The 13,772-nt window shown below is 42.9% G+C and overlaps 1 protein-coding gene across 2 annotated transcripts in view; it reads left to right on the forward strand.

The window, feature by feature from the left end:
- SPOCK1 (SPARC (osteonectin), cwcv and kazal like domains proteoglycan 1) overlaps positions 1-13,772 on the forward strand; it is a 525,232-nt gene that overhangs the window by 454,831 nt on the left and 56,629 nt on the right. The window lies entirely within an intron of this gene.

Below are 13,772 nucleotides of genomic sequence, written 5' to 3' on the forward strand. Positions count from 1 at the left end.
TAGCAGTGGCTTAAACATTCATCAAGCCTCCTTCTTCATTGGATTTTTATAGGTTACTCCTTGAGTCCACTTGTCCTTTGCTATGTCAGTCTGAGTGGGGTGGGGGGGTCATCTACCCATCTTGCCTTCAGTAGTTTGTTCCTCCTGCAGATAGAAGGAAGCTCGAGACAGATTTGGATGGCAGCCTGGGTTCCACCACCTGTCAGCTCTGACCTCTGACCCTCAGTCCCCTCATCTGTAAAATGGGATAATAGTTGTTTCATGGCCACCTCTGCAGTCCTTTTTATTCAGTTTTGGCATTTCCTCTTGATCTGTTTGTCCTTGTTGCCTTGGAGGACAGGAACTATATTTAATTATTTACCATACTGTCAGTAGAACAAAGTCCTTAGGATATAATAGATGCTCAAGACATATCTGCAGAATCAATGTGGAATGAATGAGTCAAAAGCAGGTGGTAGAGGCAGGAGCACTGGTACGCAGCAAACACTGTGAGTGTAGGTCTTTTTCCCACTGCCATCCAGCTTGCTGGTAAGGTCTTCTTTCTAGATCTGTCTCACCTGTGCTACCTCTAGTCTTTACTGCACCTGCGTAGGAGAGGTGATTGATGGATCATGGCATTAGTGACTCTTGAATCTTTTTCTTCTTGCCCCCTAGCTTTCTGGTTCTACTGTTCTCACATGCTGGGTGGCCCCCTTCCTGGGAACTGCATGGTGCTCTCGTGATAAATTAGTTTTCATCATGAAAGTGTCCAAATTGTGAGTAACGGTGGTGTGGATGGCAGGAAGCAGGACATTTTCTCCCATGATCTGCATGAATACCTTGTACATTTCTATGGGTCAGAGATTGGTGTGCCTTTTATTCCAAAGACCTCGTGAGATTTCATTAATGACTGAAGTTCCGGGATCCCAGCTTTAAATCAGTGTTGTATTGAACAAGAAATGAGCAGTCAATTGTAACTTTTTTCAGTAAACTGATGCCGTTTAGTGCTTATGGAATTTATCTGTCTGGCAGATCAGCAGCTGAACATAATTTTAATTACACCTGTCACCCTCGGCCGCACTTCCTCATTCTGTGCTAGCCTTATCACGGGAGTGGTACCGGAGCTGCTGGATTCTGCTCAAAAGCCAGAGTTGGCTTTCTGCGTGACACTTGAATTTCAGAGAGAAGCTACCTTATTAATATAAAGTGACTTAATAGGAAGTACAAGCTGTTAGGTTGCGTGTCTAACGAAATCATCTGCAGACTTCTTGAAATAGCCAAGGATTCAAGTGTTAAAGTTAGCAAGGAGTGCTATATTGACATTTGCTAATTAGATCCAATTTCACCATGTAGCCTGCTATGGTTATGTGAGTTTTACTACCTTTATTTGCATTGTGCTTTGGAAGTATTGCTTGCTAATGATACTCCGTGTGTTTGGGGGGGCCATCTTTAGAGGAGCCAGGTTGGCCCTGCTCTCCTTCATTTCTCAGAGAGCAGAACGGGGTAAGGGATGGGGTATGAGCATCACTTAGGATGACAAAGGATCAGCATTTTTCTTCCTGTGTGTTATAATTAGGGTATTGAACACGTCTGGGCACCACACTACAGATGAAAGGGTGCCTTCCCGCCATCGGTAGACCAATTTGATTCTCATTTTCTGCACTATTCTTCTAGACACTGTATGTGAGTCACACTTTTCGCGTCAGTTATTTCAGGGCATGAGTTTTCTCTTGCAGACTTTTAAGGTACAGCCAACTATTAGTGAATCACATCTTGCCCTCAACTCTGTCCTTAGTGGCTGTCGAGCAATGGCTCCTGGTGTTTCTCTTCAAGATGGCACCACAGAGCACATAGGCCCCTGGCCAGAGCCCAGTCCCTGCTCTCTGGTGGTGGCTGGTTGAGAGGGAAGCCCTTCTGTTTTTATTGAGTTCTACCCTGTAAGTTACCAAAATAAGTCACTTTCCTCCAAGTTAGTGACTGAGTGCTGTCAATGCTTAGGAAGAACTTGCTAGGTGCCAGTCAAGGTTCTAAGCACTATACATGTTAACTCACTTAATTGAATCCTCGTAATAATGTTATGCAGTACTTAAGATTATCAGTTCTGTTCTTCAGATGAAAAAAATGGAGGCACAGAGAACATAGAAGATCACAAAGCTAATGAGAGCCAGAGCTAGGATTTGAACTCAGGCAGCCAGGCTCCAGAGTCTGTGCCCTTAGTACTGCACTGTGCTGCCTCTCCTACTTGTTAGGCTTGGCTGTTGAGGAAGCATGGCCAGTTTTCAGGAGTGGGAGAATAGAGAGAACTCTGAGATCAAAGTTGGACCAAATGGTCCCTCATGTGAGAGTCACAGACACAGTTGATGCCTTCCCCGCCGTTAAGCAGTGGAGAATTCTGTCCATGGCTCATAAGGACGGTGGAGGTCTGGAAGAGAATGGGAGCCAGCCAAATGCCAGACCTAACCATAATAATGTCATCAGCTGGCCTTTATTGATTCCTGTTCACAGTGTACGCTCTGGTGATACTGGATTCCTTGTTTGAAAAACTTTGGGAAGTATAAGTTGATATGAATCCCTAGTTTTTCACCTGGGAAAATTGAGGCTCACAGAAGTTAATCAGGCACACAGCTAGTTAGTGGCAAAGTTGCATTTTCCATTGCGGGTTTCTGGCATCCATTTAATATTCTAGATCATCTTTCCTTCACTTGGAGGGAACTTAACATCATAGTTTGTTCCAGTTACTCATTGCTTCGTAACAAAGTACCCCAATTTGGATGACATACAATAACAATAAATGACTTATTGTTATTATCTGTCATGGTTCCTGGGGTTGACTGGGCTCAGCTGGCTAGTTAGCACTTGGAGTCTCTCCTGTGGCTGGAGTCAGATGTGACTGGCGCTGGAATCATGTTGAACACGTTCTTATGTGTTGGCATTGATGCTGGATATCAGCTAGTACCTCAGCTGGGGCTGTTGGCTGGAACACCCATATGGTCTCTCTTAGGCTTCCTGAAGCTTAACAGCTGGATTCCAAGAGCAAGTGTACAGAAAGAGAGAAACTCAGTCACATTTTATGAGCTACATTGAGAAGTCACAAAGCATCGCTCCTTCCATACTCTCTTGTTTGACAGAAAGCTCTAAGTTCAAGGAGAGGGAAGAGAGACCCCACTTTCCTTTGTGAGTTGTGTCCAGGTCATATTAAAAAGGAGGCATATGTTGTAGACCTGTTCGGAAAATACAGTTTGCCACATAGCTTTTTCTAAAATATATTCTCTTCTTCTTCTAAAACTAAAACTTTCTCATCGAGCAACGATTTCTGTCGGCATAGATACTTCTCTTTAAACTCATCATGGATACCAGCTCTTTTCTCAGTGAAACATTTGGGGTATCCAAAAAAATCAGTATACATCTCAAGCAGTACGAATCAACTGAAAATATTTTCTACTTCAAGCCCAAGCAAAGCATAAATAATTCAGACCAATTCCAATGATGGTAAATACAACCAGAATCATGTGTGGTATAACCACATTCCATTTTGGGATTTTCTAGTTCACAGAATGCTCCCTCATGGTTACCATGTTGTTGCGACTAGGGTTAGGGAGAGACCTACATTCATGAATACACGTTTTTCACTAGCATACTTACTGTTTTTTAATATTTAGAATTATTTGTATTTAACATAAAACAGTCATTTTTATCGATGAAACACATGAGAGGGATAAACAATACAAATATAGTACCGAGTATTGTAACGATACAAAGAACACCAGGGTATCCATCAGCAACAGTAGGAAATAGATCATTGCCTTAACTTTGAAGTCCCCTTGTGTCCTCCCCTCTCCTCCCCACTTTGAGATAACCATTATCCTGACTTCTGTGTTTACTGCTACATTAATTTTCTTTATAGTTTGGCATCTATTTGTATCCCATGATGATATTTTCTTTAGTTTTGCTCGCTTTAGAATGTCTTTGTTGTTGGCACCGTACTCTGTTCATTCAGTGCTATATTCTTGAGATTTATCTATGCTCCTGCATATAGCTGGATTTCAATCACATTCTCCGTAATATAGTATTCAGCATTGTAAACAATAACATATTCCACTGTTTGCACATTTATTTTCTGCATTTTTTCCATCATAAACAATGCTGATATTAACATTCTTATATATGTCTCCAGGAATACATGTACAAACGTTTTCCCAGGGCATATACCTAGGAATGAAATTGCTGACATATAACAAATGCTTGCTTTCAACTTTATTAGAAATGCCATGTCGTGTTTCACAGTGATTGTTCTATTTCTTTTTCTACCCTCAGTATACAGACATTCTGGTTACTTCACATTCCTCCCTGCCAGCACTTCTTTTCTGTATGCTTCTAAAAAAATTTTGCCAACCCAATGCATATGAAGTGGTGTCTTATTGTGGTCTTCTTTGGCATTTAGGAATGCCTTTTCTTAGATTTATTGGTCATCCTGGCTTTCTCATTTGTTAAGTTCCTGTTCAAGTCTTTTGTCAGTTTTATATTGAGGTGTCTTTTTCTTACTTATTTTTAGGAGTAGTATTCTTCTGTTCTGGATACTAACTTTTTTCAGTTATGTGCTCCAAATACCCTTTCCAGTTTTTAGGCTGCTGCTTTTTACTCTCTTTGTGGTTATCTTTTAATCCATAGAAATTGTTCATTCAGTACTGTCCAGTTTTTCAAACTTTCTGTGTTGTCGGCACTTTCCGGTCTTACTTAAAAATCCTTCCATGCCTTGAGGTCATAAGTATATTCTATTGAGGTTGTTTCTGAATGCCTTATACTGTCTTCTTTGGTATTTAAGTATCCACTATGCCTGCATTGACTTTTTTTTTAAATTTAAATTCAATTAGCCAACATATAATACATCATTAGTTTTTGATATAATGTTCAGTGATTCATTAGTTGCATATAACACCCAGTGTTCATCACATCACGTGCCCTCCTTAATGCCCATCACCCAGGTGCCCCAACCCCCCACCTACCTCCTCTTCTGCAACCCTCAGTTTGTTTCCCGGAGTCCAGAGTCTCTCATAGTTTGTCTCCCTTTCTGATTTCTTCCTATTCAGCTTTCCCTCCTTGTCCCTATGATCCTCTGTTCTATTCCTTATATTCCACATATGAGTGAAACCATATGATAATTGTCTTTCTCTGATTGATTTATTTCACGTAGCATAATACCCTCCAGTTCCATCCATGTCGATGTAAATGGTAGGTATTCATCCTTTCTGATGGCTGAGTAATATTCCATTGTATATATGAACCACATATTCTTCATCCATTCATCTGTTGAAGGACATCTCGGCTCCTTCCACAGTTTGGCTATTGTGGACATTGCTGCTATGAGCATTGGGGTGCATATGTCCCTTCTTTGATTGACTTTTGTCTTATTAAGTGCATACATGTTTTGGAAGACTGCTTTCCTGGTGACCTGAATGAACCTCTTGTCATTGAGTTTTGACTCTTTGTTTTCAGTAGTCCTTATTCTTTAAATTTTGATCATTAAGAATCCTGATGGTAAAATTCCCATACCTCTGATAATACAGCCACCTCAGCTCTCTTGGTTGGTATAAACCTAGTACACTTTTTTTTATCCTTTTGCTTTCAACCTTTTTTTTTTTTCCCCCAATCCTTTAGTTTTTGTCTCTTAACAGCAAATAGCGTGGTTTTATTTTTCATTCTGGGTCATAATCTTTAAAGCATTCAGCCCATATATTTATGGTAATTCCACTCTCTTATTCATACATTCTACTTTTTATTTGTTTTGCCTTACCATGTTGCTTCTCTCCCTTTTTTTCTTTCTTTGGATTATTTTTTCCTAATTTAAGGTTTTTTTGTGTGTGTCTATCACTTTTGAAACTAGTCACTCTTTTTCTGTTTTATTAGCAATGAATCCAGAAATTTTGGCATATGTACTTTACTTTTCGGAGCCTACACTTGTCTGGTACCTTTACCCCCCTCCCAGACAATACAAGGACGAACCTTAGAACACTTTTGCTCTGAGCTACCTGCTGTTGTTGGTGTGTGTTTGAGTTCTACATGCTTGTAACTTCCAAGCTGTTTCCATTGTCTTACACAGTTAACGTTGTTTAGTGTTACCCACATAGTCGCCTCTCTCTCTCTGCCCACCGTCCCTTCTGCACCTCATAAGTTCAGTCTGGGGCTCACTTTCTTTCTTTCTTTCGTTCTCTTTTTTTTTTAAAGATTTTTATTTGAAAGAGAAGAGAACACAAGCAGGTGGAGGGGCAGAGGGAGAGGGAGAAGCAGGCTCCCTGCTGAGCAGAGAGCCCGACATGGGACTCAATCCCAGGACCCTGGGATCATGACCTAAGCCGAAGGCAGACGCTTAACCAACTGAGCCACCCAGGCGCCCCGGTCACTTTCTTTCTGTCTAAAGTGTATCCCTGGGAAATTGCTGTCATGAGGGTCTGTGGGTGGCAAAGTTTCTCAGGTTTTGTCTGTCTTACAATGTATTTGTTTTCCTCTTATTCTAAGAATAACAGCAAAAAGCGGTTATCAAACACACAGAAAATACTGAGTCACAGCGATGTTCACACAGCCTTGTTGATGACACACAGAAACAAAAGAGCAAAAACCCTACGTGTCTGGTAGAAGGGGAGGGGCTTATCAGACAGATACATCCATCTGACATATTATATAATCATAAATTATGTTTTTAAAGATAATGAGGTGGCACAAGATCATGCTCACACACAGTCCTAAGTGAAAAAAAGCAATGTAACTAAATTCTATGTACAAGATGGTCCACCCACAAGGACACCCTCAAAAAAGACTGAGGAAAATTAAAATTATTTGCTTCTCAGTTGCTGTAGTGCTAGCCTATTCTGATTTTTATTTTTATGCTTTTCTGTATTTTATACTTTCTGCAGAAGAAAGCCCAGCATTTATAATTAGAAGCCAGTTATTTATTTTTTTAAATTACTCATAATCAAAATGATGTTCAAGAAGATTGGATAATTTACAGTCACTTTCCACCCCAGCAGTGTATGAGTCGCAGTTATATTTTTAATGTTTGCCAATTTTATAAGTATACCCTAGTATTTGTTATTTCCATTTCCATTTTTTTATTGGTATTGAAGTCAAATGCTTTGTGTGTGTTTATTGACCATTTGTATTTCTTCTTTCACTGAAGCATTTGTTCATACCCTTTGTCAGTTTTTCAGTTACATTCCTCGTGATTTCCCTGTGGATTTGAAAGCACTCTTTATATATTAAGAATATTGAGCCTGCCTTTTTTCAGTGTTTTCCAACTTGTTTTTTTTTTTAATATTGTTTATAGTGACTTAGGTTGTTTTTAATGTTTCATTTTAAAAATAATTCATGGACACCTTTTGGAAGAAAAAGGGCCAAACTGTGGAAAGAGCCAAGGTGCCCTTCAACAGACGAATGGATAAAGAAGATGTGGTCCATATATACAATGGAATATTACTCAGCCTTCAGAAAGGATGAATACCCAACTTTTACATCAACATAAATGGGACTGGAGGAGATTATGCTAAGTGCAGTAAGTCAAGCAGAGAAAGTCAATTATCATGCGGTTTCACTTATTTGTGGAACATAAGGAATAGCATGGAGGACTTTAAGAGAAGGAAGGGAAAAATGAAGGGGGGGAAATCGGAGGGGGAGAGGAACCATGAGAGACTATGCACTCTGAGAAACAAACTGAGGGTTTTAGAGGGGAAGGGGGTGGGGGGATGGGTGAGCCCAGTGATGGGTATTAAGGAGGGCACGTATTGCATGGAGCACTGGGTGTTATACACAAACAATGAATCATGGAACACTACATCAAAAACTAATGATGTACTGTATGGTGACTAACATAATAAAAAATTTTTTAAAAAAAAGAAAAAGAAAAAGGAGAGAGGCATAATTGCAAATAAAGGTAAAACATACATTCAAAAAATATTCGAATATACATTTGGATACCAAGGAGGAAAAAAGTAAATATACCTCTAAAAGAAGTTGCAGAGAAACAAAACAAGGAGGAGAGGGGGCAGAGTATTCCTTTAGAGTTTCTAACTGCCGGGAGCCTGGGGGTGACTTGTCTCCTCCGTCGCCCCTCTCTGGGCGTACAGATGCATACATTCTGTCTGTATATTTAGTGGGCTGCCCTCCCACCTTTCTACGATCCCCGTGAGGTGTGCCAGAGGGATGGGCAAAGTGAAGGCAGCGGCCAGCTCCATCTCTACAAGATGAAGCTTTAACTGTGGCTCATGGTAGGGATGAGCCCACTGGTTTTTCCACTTTCCACTGGTCGTCCCAAGGTTGGGACCTGTGTCCATTTCTCCTTCTCTTCACTGGAACAGCCATTGCTGTCAGGCATGATCTCTCATTGGAGAGCTGCCAGGTGACTGCCTTTTCGCTTCCGGGGCAGGGTTCCTCCACCTTGGCATTGTGAATGCTTGGGGTCAGGTCATTTTTTCTTCCGGGGGCTCTTCCGGGCCCCTGGGGGTTGTTTGCAGCATTCCTACCAGGAGTACTGTTGTTGTGACAGCCAAAAGTGTCTCCAGACTGTAGCACACGTCCCCTGGGTGGGGGGCGGGGGGGGGGGCAGGTGCCAAAGTGGCCTCACTTTGCAAACCCCTGTTCCAGGCGGAAGCTGACACAGGGCAGGGGAAGCTAGGGCTTCCCTTCAGGGCTTCTGGGGCCTTGAAGTGGAATTGTAATTTACAGAGCTTTCAGGCTCAACTTGCTTTGTTGGCAATTTGATGGGATCATGGCTGGCTGTCCACGGGTCTCTCTTCTACAGTGCGGGGCTGTGTGACAAGTCTTTTAATGAACATGAACCTTTCATTTTTGTTCTGTTTTATTAATAGTTTGTTGTTTCTTTTGTTGCTTGGATATGTGCAGAGTCCTCCTTTATTCATCTTTGAATAATTGGTACTGTTAATTGTTTTTACCTTAAGCCTTTAATCCATGTGAAATTTCCATTAATGTATATTGTCAGGTGAGGCTTTAACTTTTTGCTGTTTCTTTTCTTTTAAAATAGCAAATGTAATGATGCCATTGGTTGAATAGTGTCATTGTGATGTTCCATAAGACATTCACTAAGTTATTCTACAGGGTTATATATTGTTTGTTGGTTCCACTGAAAGATTCCTGCAATATTATCATGTATTTTTAAAAAATTATTAGAGTGCCGAAACTCTTTATATATTATTTGCTTATATACACACACATAGCTAGGTTTGGGGGATAATAACAGAATCTTGATCCTCTTTTTATTTTGTGACTTTTTCGGTCATTGCCACATTTCCCTTGGAATCTGACTCAGAAAAGTAGCAAGAGTGGCAGCCTCCGTCTCTCTTAGCTGGTCACCAGTAGCAGCTGTGTATTAAGCCCCTACCATGTTGAAGTATTGCACCATGAGAGAAATAGGAGTCCAGTGCTGTGTATGACTGCTAAGGTCTTGTTCTCTGGTAGCAAGACAGACTGAAAACCAAAAACCACATGTGCTGCTTCCTCTGGTCCGTGGTGACTCTGTTTCACTCCCCATTCTGGGGGAGCTGAGGGCCCCACTTTGAGTCACGTGAGTCCCACACAGCCCTGAGACTGCCTGTCACAGGCCAACTCATCACACAAAGCACTGGGGTGGGACGCTTCTCCTCTCCTCAGTCCTCTGGTCTTCTACCACCCATGTTGGGCTCCCTGCTCAGCAGGAGTCCACTTCGCCTTCTGCCCCCTAACCCCCCTCCCCTGCCCACTTGTGCACTCACTCTCTCTCTCATGCTCTCTCCCTCTCAAATAAATAAATAAAATCTTAAAAAACAACAACCACCACCAAAAAACCCATGGGAGAGCCAGGAAACTCCTTCCTGTTATGCTGATAGACACTAGCTGGTGGCAAGCTGACCTGTCTGATCTCTCCAAGTCCTTATAATCCGGGTTCTGCTTTTCGGGATGAATCTGTTTTCCACAGATTTTCAAGTCTGCTTGTTTTAGAAATACCATTTGAACTTGAACTTGCACCTGCATTGACGATTCAGCTCCTTGCTTATGAAGAGTCCTAAGTAAGCAAGGCAGAGAGTGAGTATTCTAGAAAAACCCCACCTGTTCCCCACCCACCAGGTACCATGCTTATGCTTCAGGTGCTGCATGCCCATCACTGAATCTTCATGGCAGAATGTGAGGTGGGTCTCCACATGAGCGCCCTCTCAGAGCTCCCAAGGAGAGCACAACAGATGATGAGTGAAACTCATGTGTGGGAAGGTCTGTCATTGGTCTGGTTTTGCAGCACGAAGTGGCCTGCCTTATTCCAGAGAGGTATCTACATCATGATCCCATAATCCTGTCTTCCTCGGGTTTTCTCCCTTTTACAGCAGCAACATTGGCCTGGCTAACTTGAGCCATTTCAATAAGAACGTCCTTCGGACTCCAAGTCTTGGATCCAGGATGTAGAAGCCTTGTCTCCTACTTCTTTCCACACCCCTCACATCTGACTGGATTCCTTTCAAAGCCACGTGTTGCCAGGCTCAGTGTCATGTCCTCCAGATCCGGACCTGGTGACATTAAGAAACCAGTCCCATTATGTGTCTCCCTTTCTCCTCACACCTCCGGGGGTGCACAGACACAGCCCAGAGTACATCTGTCCCAGCGCAATATGAGACCCTGTCCCTCTGCAGTTGATGAATGTCACATGTGGGCATACATGATTCGGGCCTGTTGACCTTCCCTGTGGAGACCCAGCAAGGGAGCTACAGTGTCCGAAGCAGGACCTCTTAGAGCCCTGACTGTTCTCCCCAGCAGGGCTTCCGGCTCCTTCAGCCCTCTGTGTGGGAGAGGAGACTCTCGTGTCAGAATGTGCCCTGAATGGGAATGTGAGTGTCGCCAGCGCTAGCGTCTGGATCCTTGCTCGGCCCTTGAAAAGGCAGGCTGATTTCTCTTTCCCAAGACTAATGTGATAACCACGGTACAAACTCTTCTCCACAGCCACTTAAACCTTTTCTTGGTAAAAGTGGAAAAACGAGTCTTTCAGAATTCACTGGTGCCCAAAGAGACTTTTTAAATCCGTCCCGGCCTAATTTCATGGGATCAGAATCAGGCATCCTGGAGAAGTCGCCTCCAAACGAATCTGGCTCGTGTCTCTTTGCTGTGGCAGGCTTTCCTGGCAAGACTGTTGCTGTGTACAGAATAACGCCTGTTGGAGAACTGGGTGGTTTCTGTTGGAGTCGGTGCGGGTTTTCACATCGTTACACAGAATGAAAAAGGAAAATCAAACTAAATACAGAGGCTGTATTGTGACCCTCTTGGGAATCTGTTCCTGTCGGGATTTTTATATCCCTTGATGTAGAACATTGGATTAATGAGTTTTAGCTATGTACATATTCCATTATGGGTGATAAGCTCAGGCATAGTGACACAGCAAGTCCCTTTTCCAGATAGAGCTCAGGGACCTAAGGGAGTCTCTGTCCTCTCCCTCTGTCTTGGACACTTAAAATCTGAACACTGCAGGCTTAAGTAAGTAGCTCGTAAATGATGTCCAGGGCCCTATATCCAATAACCCCCCAAATCGTGATGCCCTGAGACCGCCACCTATGGACTAGCAAGGACATATGTGTAAACCTGAATGTCTTGAGGCTACACCATCACTGCGGACCACCTAGCCCAGTAAAACTGGGTTCAACAAGGAACCCACATCACCAGAGCCATCCGTACTGGTCCACTCCCCGCTGTGCCGGCATATCGGCCACCACTGTCTCAGCCACCTGCTGACCACCTCTGAGAAGTATCCAGGCTGGCTGATAGGGTGCCAGACAAGTTCTCAAAAGAAGTATATCACTCAGTGATAACACTTGCGTTGGCAGCAGAAGCCCTGAAGAAATGTGCTGTTTCATGCATCACCCAGGATTCTGGCCTGAGTTGATGTCCGCAGATCCAGGTGTCCCCCATGTAAAAGGAGGAAGAATATTTATTCTGCTTTTACTTCAATTCTGAAAATACTTACAGGAGATGCTGAGAGGAAAAACTGCATTAGTGTCACAGGTGTTAGAAAAGCGAGTTCCTAGGAGAGAGGGGTTGGCATTTGGACTCTGCATAGATTGTAGAGATAAATAAATAATGAGCTATAGGCAAACACTTCCCAAGGTGGGCTCCTCAGAGCTGCAAGATATTATGTCCTGCACACACACACAAAAGTGTTCTGTGGTCATATAAATTCGGGATCCTCCAGCGTATGCCAATTTAAATCAACTCTCATTAACGTGAGGTTCTGCAGTTCAGGTCACCAAAGAAAGAATATTTGCCAAATGAATTTCACCATGAAACTATTTTCTGGAAATGTCCATGCACTCTGGACTCCAGGAAATGCTGCTCTGGTCTCCAGCAACCTTTTCTGAGCCTCACTGGACTGTCTCTCTCTCTCCCTTTTTTAAAGATTTTATTTATTTGAGAGAGAGAGAGAGCACAGAGGGAGAATGAGAGGGAGAAGAAGACTCCCCACTGAGCAGGAAGCCCGACATGGGGCTCAGTCCCAGGACCCCAGGATCGTGACCTGAGCCAGACACTTAACCGACTGAGCCACCCAGACACCCCGACTCTCTTTTTGTCTTACCCTCACCTCCATTCACATTCTTAGGCCTAAAAAAACAAGTTTTTAAAAATCGTAACATAATGGATGTTTGTTTATTACAGACCATTAGGAAACAGCCACAGGTAAAAGAAGAGCAGGTACAGAGATCACCCCACACATACTAGACCTACTGTTTACCGTTTATTGCATAATTTCACTTCTCTGCCTCATCTCTACCTCTGTTTCTCTCTCCACATGTCCGCACTCCCCATGTCATGTTACAAAAGTCAGATCAAACCATAGACACTTCTGTATTCTGCTCTTTTCATTTAATATAGTGTAAGTATTTTTATGTCCTGTCCTTCTTTGTCAGACTTTGTAATGGCTTCTCCGTTGGCTGACCTATTTGTGAACCATAATGTAATCCCCTATTATTGGACGTTGGCTTCCAGGTTTGCTTTGTGTTGCTATGGGTTTTTTGTTTGTGTGTGTGTGTTTCATGGCTTTTCTTAGTGTTAGAAGCATTGTTGTTTGTAACGGTACTGGATTTTTGCAGCCATCTGTGCTCACTTGACTTACGTCTCATAAAAATCGACTAAAGGGTCATCATTTTCAGTGTGTGTTCCTCATCATGAGACAGCATCTTAATTAGAACCAGCGCTCGGACTACCAATACCATGTCTCTAATTATTAGATGAACTGTCACAGGGCCTCCTGCCTAAGAGTACAGGCCCGGAGTCAGACAGTCTTGGTGCAAACCCTGAGCCTGCTACTTCATAGTTGGCTGAATTCAATTAGTTGACATAACCTCTCCATAGCTATAAAATGGGAATAATAATGGTGCCTGCCTCCAGGAGTGGTAAGGATTTACAAGTCTACCACTTGGAATCGTGTGTGTGTGCATGCCTCTGTGGCTGGGAGGAAGTTCGGGAGAGAAAAGAAAGCGCTGAGTCCCAGAGACCAGCATGACTCCCACATGCCCAAGTTGCTCCTTCCCTGGCTCGTCTTCATTTTCTGGCAATGGGGAGCTCTTTTCACATAGTGATAATGTGGGATGCAGCAGGACAGACGTGGCTGTGGCTGTGACCTGAATGTGACTCCCAGCTCTAGAACTTCGTCCAGATCACAGGCTGGACAGTGGTTATTAATGAAAGTCTCTGCCTCTCTACCTCATGGGTATAATGATTCGGTGAGATCCTCCTTGTATACACAGCACCTGTCATAGAATAAGCACTCAGTGATAGCT

Source organism: Phoca vitulina, unplaced genomic scaffold (assembly GCF_004348235.1).
Source record: "Phoca vitulina isolate PV1807 unplaced genomic scaffold, GSC_HSeal_1.0 scaffold32, whole genome shotgun sequence".
Taxonomy (NCBI): domain Eukaryota; kingdom Metazoa; phylum Chordata; class Mammalia; order Carnivora; family Phocidae; genus Phoca; species Phoca vitulina.